Source organism: Athene cunicularia, assembly GCF_003259725.1.
Source record: "Athene cunicularia isolate RWA chromosome 1 unlocalized genomic scaffold, athCun1 chr1_part1, whole genome shotgun sequence".
NCBI lineage: Eukaryota > Metazoa > Chordata > Aves > Strigiformes > Strigidae > Athene > Athene cunicularia.
In genome coordinates, this window is record NW_020799091.1 from 52,554,884 (window position 1) to 52,560,220 (window position 5,337).

A 5,337-nucleotide genomic window follows, 5' to 3' on the forward strand; every position below is an offset into this window, starting at 1 on the left:
GCTGGAGCGTTTCGCGCCCTCCGCGGGGGTGGAGTGGGGATGGGGAGCCCGGGCGTTCGGGAACTCGCTCGGTGACTTTGTTCTCTCCTCAGCAACAAAAAGCAAATAACTTGGTGTTTCTTTTGCAGTATCGACATGTGCAGCAGGCAATAACGAAGTGCTCTGTGGATGTTGCAGTAGTGTATTTGTGGAGGAAGTTAACTTTTGGCAGAAAACGGTGAGTTTTTAGGTTTTTAATAATAATTTTTAAAAATCGTGGAGCCAGAGCTGGTGTTTTTGCGGCTGAGCTTGAGACTTTGGTTAGGAGCAGTACATTCCAAAGACTTCCTTGGGATTGGAGGCACGTGTAACAGTTCACAATTTCACTTGTTTAGAGGATGTTAATCCCAAGTTTTTAAAGCGTTTACTTGTCCAACTGAAAAAGCTGGACAGTGGGAGAATATTAAAAATTTTTACATTTTATATCTGTTGTTTGGGGGTTTTTTCTTTGCGCAAAGCTCGTTTTTAAGTCTTAACAAAAGTTACGGTTTTCTTGTAGTTTTAAAGTATTATGTTAAGCTTGCTGTAAGTATCAGGTAAGAGACACTTCATGTTCACACGATCCTTTTAAGTCCATATTCCTGTTAAGGAATAAAGTGTGCTTTCAAATTTTCAGTACAGTGCTGTCCTGCTTTACTGAATCCCAGTCTGTGATAAGTAGCTCTAATTTAGTTGTTGTGTATTTTACAGCTCTCATTAGAACCTGCTTTTTGTTGCTAGGTAGGCCAATCTAAATACAATGGTAGGAATTGTATTTTGAGTCAGGGTGTCTGTGGCAGTAGCAGCAAATGTTCTAACCTGCCAGCAAAGCGAGTAAGTGGAAAACTTGAGGGAGCACCTGGCGAGTCATAAGGTGCTTTCTGGACTTCAGAAAGCTGATGGTGTGATCTGTTCAATGTAATTTTTAAATTCCTGGTTACCTAGAATTGGGCATAAACTTTGTTGAAATACTTACTGGCCTGAGCCTTTTTTTATTGAGGAGAGGGTGGTTTTTATTGAGGCTCAGATTGGTTTTTGAAAAGTAATAGTTTTTTTTATCTCCACAAGTTGCGATGGCCTTCTGAGAATGTTGATTCATTTTTACATTTTTTACAGTTGGGCTCTCCTACTGTCAGTCAGCATTGATTTTAATACTCTTGGTATTCTGTATCGGAGTCCTGGACTGGGCCAGTGTGCTGCTTCAGCTTACTCTGAAAGAGGTCTTTAGCCCGGAAACAAAAGTGTGATTATTTGTTCCAAAGCTTTGTTGTCAAAGGTGTGCAATTCAAAACCTGATCAAATACTCACTTTGTTTTTTTCTTTCAGCAGGTACGAGGTAGACAACATACCTTGATTTACTAAAAACGCTGGTTGTGTCAGAGTAATGTCAAAGTGCTTACAGTGCAGGTAGTGACATACAGAACCTACTGCAGTGAAGGCACTTGTAGCATTATGTTGACAACTGCCTCAGGAGATCTTGCAGGACTTCAGAGATTGGAAAGGTACAGTGTGGTGGTGTCAAGTGCTTTTTGTACTAAGGTGCATCTAGTGCAGATAGTGAAGTAGATTAGCATCTACTGCCCTAAGTGCTCCTTCTGGCATAAGAAGTTATGTCTTCATCCAGTCACTCAGGTTAAGACTGTAGATGTTCCAGTAGTTCTCTGCTTTGCAGTCTTCTGTTAGTTTTGCATAGTTGCACTACAAGAAGAGTGTAGTTGTGCAAATCTATGCAAAACTGATGGTGGCCTGTTATAATCTACATCAAGGAGTTTGAATTACTTTCTGCTGGTTATGAGATATTTTGTGGCCTTCCTTATTGTAACAGCAGTCTAGCGAATGACAGCTCTTGTAGCACTAAAGTGCTTATAGTGCAGGTAGTGTTCACTAATCTACTGCATTATAAGCACTTAAAGTACTGCTAGCTGTAGAGCTACATACTCAGCATTCTTAAAATTTATTTGTTGTTTAATTGAACACTGTTCTCTGGTTAGTTTTGCAGGTTTGCATCCAGCTGTATGATACTCTGCTGTGCAAATCCATGCAAAACTGACTGTGGCAGTGACAAGTCAGTCAGTGAGTGTGGAAAAATTGTACCCCTTTCTACACAGGTTGGGATCAGTTGCAATGCTGTGTGTGTCTGTGGTATTGCACTTGTCCCGGCCTGTTGAGGTTGGTGGGGATAGAGGCTGAAACACCTTCGTAGCTTTAAGGAATTTCTCCTTCACTGATCCAGGAAACTTAAGATTTTTAAGTTTCTTCTTTTTTTAAAAAAAAAAAGTCATGTATTTTTTTGTGTAACCAGACTTTCATTTTCTGTATCTAGCTTCTTGTTTTGTATGTACTGGATTTGTTGCTGACAATATGTATTTACTGTAATCCTTGAGAGTGGACTTTTTTTTTTTTTTTTTTTTTTTTTTTTATTACTGGCTTTCTATTAAACTGAGGTGGATACTTGTGTACGGTTTATTGATGAATTTGTTGGGAAGAAATGGATCTTGGGTATCAAAATCTGGATGGAAGTTCTAACTTGTTCAATGTAAGCTTGCTTCTCACACAAAAGATTCAGCAGCTTTTTTTTGTAATGCTTTTTATTATATTGAAACTTTGTGTATGTTCTAATTGGTAATAAAGCGCATTTTTAGCTTTAGTTCTTCCATCCACATTTTGTCAAATTCAAGAGTAACAAATGAGTTCATGGGCAGGGCCTTAGCTATGGAATCTTTAATATTAGTCAGGTGTCCGCTTCTTGTGGAGTATCTACATTGGTGGCGAGTGTAACAGTGGTCAACTAGTAACCTTTGGAGTGAATCACTTAGCATGTGATGCATATCAATGAAATAAAACATCTATTAAGCTCCTTGAAGAACTTACCTGGGGGAAAACTCATCCATGTAACTGCTTCAAAGAAGCTGAGGCTGGCGGGGGAAGATCTGGCTCCATAAGGAAGTCTCAATGTAAAATCTGCAAGTGGAGCATTCAGCATGTCCTGTTTTTTCAGTGAGCTATGTGTTGGTAATCTGTACTTGTAGTTCAGACATCGACGGTTTTATTTCATAAAACAGGCTTTTAAAGGACTAAGGCTGTAAATTCAAAGCATGCAATTTGTTGCTTGTAGCTGCCAGACTATATAGTACTCTAAATTTCCTTTGTTGTAGGAAAATCGAGAGTATTTGGGTCAATGCTGCCCTTGCTATTCTTACTTCAATTTAAAACGGAATACTAAGCTAAATGGGTCGTTGTTCCTAAGAGTGTTCAACACCGTTTTCCAGAGTCAGTGAGTGCATATCGCAGAGCTGCCTCTGTCCTCTAACAAGACTTGCAAAATCCTTAGATGGGTTTGGCATCTAGGTCTCTTTATGAAGCAGCCGAGCCAACTTAGGATTTTACTATGTGCTACTCCATTTCTGCCCCTTTTTCTACCCTTATTTCTAAAGAATGTATTACTCAGATTGGTTTCTTATTCAAAATACTTGCAAGCTTAAAATTTTCTTTTTAGTTTTGCTCATTAGCGGAGGCTTGTGTTGGTGAAGTCAGCAGATGAAGATGTGTGTCTTGTCCCAATTTCTGTATAAGTTTCTCCAGTAATCTGGAGATGGCAGTTTTAACTCCTTGTTGAGTGTAAAAGTGATATTCTTACAAGTTGAAATGCAGGAAGCAATTTAATATGTAATCATGTTTATACTGCCATGTAAGCATCACGTTTTGAAATGCCTGAAGATGTATATTACAGTTAGACAATGAAGCTTGTTAAATCTGAGTGCTTGCAGAAGCAGTTTTTATGCCCATGAAGCCTTAAAATGTCCATCAGGTATTTTGTAGTGTACCTAGTTTTAATACCTTCATGTGAAAACAAACTATGTGACATTTGTTAGCGTTTCCCTCATTTAATCTCTTAATTGCCCAGACTCCAAAAAATAATTTTACATGGTGCAAGTCTGTGAGGAATAGTTCTGTAACTGTCATACGGCATTTTAAAGATGTGGTGAGCTGTGCTTTAGTCAAGAAGCAATTACAACAATGCCTGTATAAACTGTGGTATCAGTCTTACTGCATGCTTTCAATATAGCTTTGTCTTAATAATTATGTAACTTATATTACCAGAGGTTTCAAGTTAATCACACGTGCTCTATTCTGAAAATATCTGCAATATTTATGTATTCTGTTTCAACTCATTCTGATGTATCAGTAACTTTCTTATGGGTATGTAATGAGTGATACAGTCTTGCCTTGTAAGTCAAGTTCCATGTAAGTTTGTTTTTTTTTTTAGTTGCTTCAGTGTCTCTTAAGAAACCATTGTTAATCCTGTGTGTGTGTGTTAGTTTCAGTGTAGCTGAGACACTTAACTCTAGTTGAGAGAAGACTGTAGGGAGAGAAGTAATGCTGCTAAGTTTAGCTGGTTTTACTGAAATAAGCTGAGCCTTGTCACTCATATTTCTGTAGAAGGTTGACTGGAGTGATTAGGTAGCCAAAACAAGTGCCAGTTTAAAAATCCTGCAGAAATACCAAGAAGCATTTTCTGCAGATGTGTTCATCTGAGTCTTGAATTGCTGCCATGTGGATGAGCAGCTTATTTCTTTCTACTGGCTTTTATACAGGTAATAATTTTTTAAGTGAACTGCTGTGAATTAGTCTGAGCCATATCAACTTCTTTGAGCTTAGCACTAATGAAGATAAGCCTTCGTGGATTTTTAGGAATTTTCTAAAATGTTTTTTAATGTATATTTTACAGGAAAAGCATAACTTACTCTGTCTTTCTAAACAAAATGTAAGAAATTCCAAGCAGTTTTAATACTTGCCTGAATTTCTAGTATAGTACAGTTAGCCTTATAAGGAAAACCTTGTCTGTTAACCATAGTAAACTTTTCTCTGTATACTCTTGGTATCTGAAAGCATACTGGGAAATTAAGCAGTTGTTTTTCACTAATTTGTCACTGGATGATACTGAAAAACCAACTCAGTTCTTTAGAACTGACTTTCTTGTGTTGACTTCAGAATATCAAAGCAGCTAGTGAGATGACTGTCAGGAGCAGACATTTTGAGTAATAGCTAGTTCATAGGCATTAAATGAACATAGGACTAGAAGGGGACATCCCCTGCTGTGGCGGCACAGCATTGTATCTCCTGCATAGCTGACATACTATCATGAGAAAATAAAACACTCCACTAATTCTCATCGTTTAAAATACACCACTTGTATTTGTGTAGTCTGTAATCGGTCTTGTCTACAATGTCTTACTTAAAGACCCACAGCTTTTTTCAAATCTGGGACTTGGTTTCCAGGGTTTGTTTCCACACCACCTTTCTCCTCCCTGCTGCCCT

General features: G+C 38.1%; 1 protein-coding gene across 1 annotated transcript in view; it reads left to right on the plus strand.

Moving 5' to 3' along the window:
• Positions 1–153: 153 nt before the first annotated feature.
• GPC5 (glypican 5) overlaps positions 154–5,337 on the plus strand; it is a 744,086-nt gene continuing 738,902 nt past the window's right edge. The window contains exon 1 of the mRNA XM_026843677.1: positions 154–217. The gene's annotated coding sequence lies outside the window, so the exon portion shown is untranslated. The remainder of the gene's footprint in view (positions 218–5,337) is intronic.